Below are 8,431 nucleotides of genomic sequence, written 5' to 3' on the forward strand. Positions count from 1 at the left end.
TCTTGCGCTTATTGGTGGATTTGCTCACCTTGGAGCTTCACAGCAGCCCTCAGCTTGGCCGTTTTTCTGAACCCACAGTCCAGGTCGACTCCTCCTGTATCTGACCAGAAGTTGGGAGGATTTGGGGGGAACCCAGGCCCACCATCTACTCCGGGTTCCAGCGCAGGGCCCTGTGGAATGCAGCTGTCTAGAGTGCCTCCTGGAACAGCTGTGCGACAGCTACAACTCCCTGGGCTACTTCCCCATGGCCTCCTCCCAACACCTTCTTTATCCTCACCATAGGACCTTCCTCCTGGTGTCTGATAATGCTTGTACACCTCAGTCCTCCAAAAGTCCGCATTCTCACTCTCAGCTCCTAGGGCCTCTTGTTCCCAGCTCCTCACACGCACACCACAAACTGAAGTGAGCTCCTTTTTAAAACCCAGGTACCCTGATTAGCCTGCCTTAATTGATTCTAGCAGCTTCTTGATTGGCTGCAGGTGTTCTAATCAGCCTGTCTTAATTGTCTCCAGAATTGTCTTTCTGATTGTTCTGGAACCTTCCCTGTTGGGAGACGGGACCGTCCCTAGCTTGCTCCTCAGCTATCTGCTTTCTATTCTTTCCTAAAGCCCCCTGGTCTGGATTTTTCTTACTTTTCGATCCTGCCTTAGTTCCCCCCCGACCGGGCCAGACGCTTTTTTGTTTTGTTTTGCTTTTTAGCCATTTTTTTTGCTGCCGTTTGAGTGCTGGTCAGCTTCCAGCTTGCCGCCAGCACCCGCCCCCCCACTCCTGCTCTCGGGAGCAGCTATTTGCCTCAGCTGAAACCCCCGGAGGAGGGGGGGAAGATTGCCGATTTTGCTACCCGGAGGGGGGAGTGGAAGCCCCCAGACCCAGCCGTTTTGCTGTCTATTTGGAATTTCTTTCTTATCTTTACAACATTCTTGGCGTGCCGGAAGCCTTGGTACACAGCTAACAAGCTGGAGAAGAAATCACCCAGGGAAACTACAAATCATCGTGGAGGGGGCCGTAAGACTGAGTAATTTTTTTGAATTATACTCGTGGGGGGGAGTTTGACTGTGATTTAATTGCGTTTGTGGCGGCACAGGGGGTGTGGCACGGAGCTGCCCCCCGATCCATCGGTGTCCCCCCCCAACATTACTACAACTGTCACGGCCCCCCCCGCCGTCCGTCCCTGCTGGCAACCTGCCATCTGCCTTCGGATCCAGCTGTTTGCTTTGAACTTTGCCTTTCGGACCGGACATAACAGCCGACCAAACGAGACTCTTTGGACAAACGTGCATGGGTCCACCCCGCCCCCCGGACTGTTTATCCCACAGCTTGCCCCTATCACCGGACCCTGAATTCTGTTTTTTCCCCCCTCCCAGTCCAACCCATTTGGCATTCCCCCCGCCCCCGCCTGCAGCCCAGCAGGGAGGAGCGGTTAATCTGCTTCCCCCTCCTCCTTCCGGTGTCTCCCCGTCTCTCCCTGCTCACAATGGCAGGGAATGAGAGGGGTGAGGCCCCTTTAACAATATCAGTTGTCCCTACCCCCCCTGCCCAACCCCCAAGCCCCCCCCCACTGTCAAAACACCTGCCACCGCCCCCGCTGGGGCACCGGCAGCAGGAGGCACCGGGGTGATTACTGCCGCTGCTACATCCACCGCCCCCCCCAGATTCTAGGACCCCCCCCCCCCCCAGTTGGCCGGAAAGGCCAGGGTGGGAAGAAAGGAAAGGGCCCCACTAAAACCACTAGGCCCCCCATGGCAGGGGCTGCCCCCAACGCTGTGGCCTCGTCATCGACCATGGCGTCCCTCCCTGCTGGTCCCTCTACCAGCTCTGCGAATGTCCCTCCCCCGGCCCCCAGGATGTATGCCCGGGCGGTGGCAGGCTCCCCCCTGCCTGCCGCCTTGTCATCTCGCCCACCCACTGCCTCCGCTACCATCACCAGCAGCCGGGGCCCTTTCCCCACCTTGACCAGGAAGCACGGTGTCCGTTGCCTCCTGGTGCCCTCCTCGCCCCACGTGGAGACATATGTGCAGGCGTTGGCGAAGGTGGTAGGACCCACGGCTATTGTGGCGGCCTCCAAGATGTATGGGAAGGTCGTATTTTTCTTAGCTTCGGAGGCTGCCGCCCAGGAGGCGGTGGAGAGGGGCCTGGCGGTGGGGGGGGTGTTCGTCCCCCTAGAGCCGCTAGAAGACCTGGGCATTCGCCTCGTCCTCACCTCCGTTCCTCCCTTTTTACTCAATGCTGCCCTGTTACCCGCTTTCTCCGCCCTGGGGAAACTTGTCTCTGTCATCAGCCGTCTCCCGTTGGGCTGCAAGGACCCCACCCTCTGTCACGTTCTTTCATTCCACCGGCAAGTGCAGCTTCTACCGCCGGCAGGGGCGCGTGACGGAGAGGTGCTCGAGGGGTCCTTCCTAGTCCCCTACCAGGGAGCCCGCTATCGGGTCTTTTACTCCACCGGAGAGGCCCGGTGCTACCTCTGCCGCTCAGCGGGGCATGTCCGCAGAGACTGCCCTTTGGCCCGGGGGGGAGGGGCACCCGAGACTCCCGAGACCCGGCAGGACATCGGTCCCGTCGTTGCCGACGTCCCTGGCCGCCCGGCACCTGAAACCAACCCTCCTCCTACTCAACCCATCGCTGCTCCCGTCCGGGCCCAAGAGACACCTTCCCTACAACACCCGGGCGAGCAAGGGAGTCCCACCCTTGCTATTACCAATTCAGCAGAGCCTATGGAGGAGGGTGTGGCAAAGATATTACCAGGTACAGGAGAGGGCCCGCCCCAAGGAGAACCCCCCGCTGCGGCTGGTCCTGTCGGCGTACGCTGATGACGTACTCCTCGTGGTCCAGGACCCGGGCGACTTGGCGCGAGTGGAGGCATGCCAGGCCATCTATTCGGCAGCCTCCTCCGCCCGAGTCAACTGGGTCAAGAGCTCTGGCTTGGCGGTGGGGGACTGGCGGCAGGTGAGCTCCCTCCCACCCGTGCTTCAGACCATCCGGTGGAGTGCGGGTCCACTGCTCTATCTCGGCGTTTACCTTTCCGCCACGCACCCTTCCCCGCCGGAGAACTGGCAGAATTTAGAGGGAGGGGTGATAGAGCGGATCCGGAAATGGACGAGGCTACTCCGATGCCTCTCCCTCCGAGGGAGAGCACTGGTGCTTAACCAACTAGTCCTGTCCACGCTCTGGTACTGGCTCAACACCCTGGCCCCGGCCCCGGGTTTCCTGACCCACCTCCAGAGATTGATTCTAGAGTTCTTTTGATCAGGAATGCACTGGGCCCCTGTCGGAGTTCTTCATTTACCCCTGAAGGAAGGAGGGCAGGGCCTGAAGTGTCTGTACACTCAGGTCCGCATTTTCCACCTTCAGGCCCTGCAGAGGCTCCTTTACAGTGCAGGTAGTTCGACGTGGAGCATATTGGCGCACGCCTTCCTGCGCCGCTTCCAAGGGCTCCGATACGACCGGCAGCTCTTTTATCTTTGTCCGAGAGGTTTTCCGCGAGACCTCTCCGGGCTGCTGGTCTTCTACCAGGACCTCCTCCAGACCTGGAAACTGTTTCTAATGACCAGGTCCGTGGCGGCCACCGTGGGAGCAGATCTCCTCACGGAGCCCCTGCTACACAATCCCCAACTCCGTGTGCAGGTAGTGGAGTCCCACTCGGTGCCCCAGAGGTTGGTCCTGGCGGAAGTCATGAGGGTCGAAGACCTCCTGGACTACGACCGGAGAGACTGGCTGGATCCCCTGACGCTCGCTCGGCGCATGGGGCTCTCCAGCCCTCGTACCCCCCGGCGCGTACTTCAGGAGGTGAAGGCCGCCTTGACCCCCGCTGCTCGGGCTTATGTCAACCTAGCCTTGCGCGAGGGTGCACCCCGCCCATCCTCTACCCCAGGCTCGCTGGACCTTTCCATTGGGCCCCTACCGTGCCGATCCCAACAAACCCCTCACCCTTTCACTGCAAGCCGGCTGCATGAACTGCAGCCGGTTAGTTTTCAAATCGCACCACGGAAATATTTATACACACTCACGCTTCACACCCTTCACGCCCACACCCTGGTGTCCCGCCCCTATACAAAGTGGCGGGACCTCCTGCCACCTTTGGAGGGTGAGCAACCTCGGTGGGCCAGCCTGTATTCCACCTTGGTCCCGAGGCCCGTCGGGGACATCAGTTGGTGGCTCCTTCACGGAGCTGTGAGCCCGGGCGTGTTTCTGACACGGTTTACCCCCATCCCGGATACTTGCCCTTTTTGTAATGTGAGGGAAACCCTGGCGCACGTATATCTAGAGTGTGCCAGATTGCAGCCCCTTTTCCGGCTCCTCACAAATATTCTATTGCGCTTTTGGCTTCATTTCTCCCCTCACCTTTTTATCTATACACTCCCCATCCGTGGCCCCACAAAATCGCGAGATCTCCTGGTTAACCTCCTCCTAGCCTTGGCTAAAACAGCCATTTATAAAACCAGAGAGGGGAGGTTGGCCCATGAAGCGTCCTGCGATTGTAGGGCCTTTTTCCGATCCTCAGTACATTCACGTATCCGGGTGGAGTTCCTCTGGGCGGCGTCCACCGACTCTCTTGACGCCTTCGAGGAGCAGTGGGCGCTGTCCGGGGTTCTCTGCTGGGTGACCCCGTCCGGTTCCCTCCGTCTGACCCTTTGATTGAGGGGAAGAGCGAGAGACGCCAGCCCCAGCCGTTGCCGCTGTGGATACCATCATTACTGTCATCTAGGAGGGGTCCTATAATACATGGGTGTCTACTTCCCCCACCCCCAAACCGCCCACCCCGCAGCCGTGCCCATCTTGCCGGGCACTCTCAGGAGAGGGATAATCGGTGACACTGGGCGCGGCACTAGGTAACTCGAGGGGGTGGAAGACCACGAGTGTCGAGGAAGCCCCCCCGCTCTAGGCCACCAGGTAACTCAGGAGGGTGGAAGACCACGAGTGTCGAGGAAGTCCCCCCGCTCTGGGCCCAGGCTAGCCTGAACACTTCTCTCTCCTGAAAGCTGCTGTGTTATACCTTCTGTTTGCGTTGTTTTGTTGCATAGTTTGTTTTGTTTTCTTTGGTAACTCTTTGCAAGTATTACACAATAAAATTCTTTTCTGTTTAAAAAAAAAACAACAAAAAAAAACAACAAAAAACCTTCCCTGTTATCTTACTCAGGGAAAAGGGATCTACTTTGCCTGCTCTCCTGCTGCTGCCCTCTGGCCTAGGCTCTCCTTGCTTTTTGCCCCTGCTTTCAGCTTCCCCCCTGACCGCGCCAGACACTCTCCCCCCTTTCTTTTCTTTCTTTTTTTTTTTCTTTTTCTTTCTCTGCTGTTGCTAGAGTGCTGGCCGGCTGCCAGCCGGCTGTTAGCCCCCTCCGCCCGCCCTCGGATGCTGCTGCCGATCCAGCTGAAACCCCCCCCTGAGAGAGGGGGGGCCTGCCGGCCCGCTTCCCCGGGGGGGGGAGTGGAAGGACCCAGCCCCCAGCCCCAGCCGCTTGCTGTTTGTCTGCGGACCCGTCTTCGGTTGAGAGGAATCTTATCACTTGCTCCGGCATTTCTGGAATGCAAAAAAGAAAACCCGGAACAGACAGAGAAAAAGCACCTGGAGGAACACCGCCCAGGGAATCTACAAATCGCCATGGAGGGGGCCTAAGACTGAGTAACTTTCGAACTGTGCTCTCGCGTTGGGGGAGGCCTTGACTGTGTCGTGACTGTGTTTGTAGGGACACAGGGGGTGTGGCACGGAGCTGCCCCCCAATCCATCTGTGTCCTCCCAACCCCCACACTACTATCCTCATCACTGCCCCCTCCATCATCATTGCTGGTTGTTTAACATCTGCCTCTGGACTCAGCTGCTCGCCCTGATTCCACCATGTGGGCCAGAAGCACCAGCCAACCAAACGGAACTCTCTGGACAAGTGTACGGTGGTTCATGTGCCCCCCCCCGAACTACCCATCCCACAGCCTGTCCCTTTTTACCTGACCCCAACTCCTGTTAACCACCTGCCACCGCCCCCGCTGGGGCATTGGCAATGGAGGGCACCGGGGTAATCTCCGCCGCTGCCATGCCCACTGCCTCCCTAGACTCTAGGGGACCCCCCCAGCCGGCGGGAAAGGCCAGGGCAAGAAGAAGGAGGTGGGCCCCGCTAAAACCACCGGGCCCTCCGTGGCAGGGGCCACCCCCACTGTTGCAGCCCCGCCACCGACCACGGTGTCCCTCCCCGCTGCCCCCTTCACCAGCTCTGCGGATGTCCCTCCCTCAGCCCCCAGGACGTATGCCCGGGTGGCGGCAGCCCCCCCGCCTGCCGCCTCGTCATCTCTCCCACCCACCGCCTCCGCCACCATCAACAGCGGCCGGGGCCCCTTCCCCACCATGACAAGGAAGCATGGTGTCCGATGCCTCCTGGTGCCTGCCTCGCCCCACATGGAGACCTACGTGCGGGCGTTGGCGAGGGTGGTGGGGCCCTCGGCCATTGTGGCGGCCGCCAAAATGTATGGGAAGGTCGTCTTCTTCTTAGCATCGGAGGCTGCCGCCCAGGAGGCGGTGGAGAAGGGCCTGGCGGTTTGGGGGGGTGTTTGTCCCCCTAGAGCCGCTAGAGGACCTGGGCGTCCGCCTGGTCCTGACCTCTGTCCCTCCTTTTCTCCCCAGTGCTGCCCTGTTACCTGTCCTTTCCACCCTGGGGAAACCTGTTTCTGTCATCAGCCCTCTCCCGTTGGGCTGCAAGGACCCCACCCTCTGTCACATCTTTTCCTTCCGCTGGCAAGTACAGCTTCTACTGCCATCGGCGGCGCGTGACAGAGAGGCGCTCGAGGGGTCCTTCCTAGTTCCCCACCAGGGGGCCCATTACCGGGTGTATTTCTCCACGGGGGAGGCCCAGAGCTACCTCTGCCGGGTGTCAGGGCATGTCCGGAGGGACTGCCCCTTAGCCCAGCAAGGAGCGGCACCTGGGATCCCCGAGACCTGGCAGGACATCGGCCCCGTCATTGCCGATGCCCCTAGCCGTCCGATACCCGAACCTGCCCCCTCCCCTTTGGACCACCACTTCTCCCACTCAGGCCCAAGGGGCACCTCCCCTACAATGCCCAGACGAGCGGGAGAGCCCCGCCCTTGCTGCTGACAATCTGGCGGGGCCTATGGTGGAGGATGTGGCAGAGATACCACCAGGCATGGGAGAGAGCCTGCCCCAGGGAGAATCCTCCCTCCCTTATGCTGCCCCACCGTTCCCCCCCCCGAAGCCCCTGAGCCATCGCCTTTACCCCCTGATATGACCCCTGCTAACCAGCCCCTAGATGATGCCATGGAGGGCTGGGCCCTAGTCCAGAGGAAGCGAGGCAAGCAGAAGGCTCGAGCTCTGCCTCATCTACCCGAGGCGGAGGCCCCCTGGAAGACCAGGAAGGGGTGCACCAATGCCGAACCTTCTGCTTTGCCCACGAGTGCGTCCCATCCGCTGGTGTCAGCCGGGAAAGACGTGGTAGCACCGGAAGGTAGTGTCTCCCCTCCACGGGAGACCCTCCCCTCCGAGACCCTCGAGGAAGCCCCTTCTGTCCTGACACTACCCAAAGGCCCCGTGAACCCCGAGGCAACCGTCGTGGCGGTTGCCAGCGGGGAGAACCACGGGGCGATGGAAAGTGTCCTCTCCTCCATGTTCGAGGACATCGAGGTCCTAGATCTGACCCCGGTCGCCCAGGGGGAGGACGACCTTTTGCCAGCAAACCTCGATTTGGGCGACCTCACTCCACCCCTCTTTTCCCCATGCTCCCTCCCCATAACTGCTGCTTCTGCTCCCACCTCTGAGGAGCCCCTGGACTCCTCCATCGACCCGGCTGCTGACAGCGCCCCGCTGACTACCACCGAGCCTTCTCAGGTGACAGCCGGCACCACATGGCCGGGACACGAGTTGCCAGGGGCACCCCCCGTTGGTGCAGAGCAATTGATTTCCTTCCCAGGCGGGGGCCCAAAAGAAGATAATCCACCTCCTGATGCTGTGGCCGCTAAATCCACCATAGAGCCCGCGCCCAGTATCACTGAGAGCTCCCTCCCCACCCCTTAATCCTCAAGTCTGATCGGGAGGCGCCACCTTCCAGCTGCTTGCCTCCCGAAACCCAGAACCTCGCCTCTGCCCCTGCTCCTGCCCCTACGCCTACCCCTATCCAATTTACCTCCTACAATGTCATTGCCGCCACCGGGGCTGTCTCCTTCCCTTTCCCAACTGATGACCCCCAGGGAGCGGCCTTTGTGTTCTCCTGCCCTGACCCATTAGGAGCTGCTATCTTCCCTCCACCGCCCCCTATTGCCCCAGAGCTTGAGGCGGGCCTAGAAGCTCCAGCCCATCAGGCACCCCGTCGGGGGTCCGCACCCTGCTTGTCCGTTTTAGTGGACCACAGGGCTGCACCAAGGGCCCCTCGGGGGAACAACCAGGAAACCGTAACCCCACCCCCCCCATGAGCTGCGAGGAGAGCTGCGGAAGTTTTT

Source organism: Chelonia mydas, chromosome 2, assembly GCF_015237465.2.
Source record: "Chelonia mydas isolate rCheMyd1 chromosome 2, rCheMyd1.pri.v2, whole genome shotgun sequence".
Taxonomy (NCBI): Eukaryota; Metazoa; Chordata; order Testudines; family Cheloniidae; genus Chelonia; species Chelonia mydas.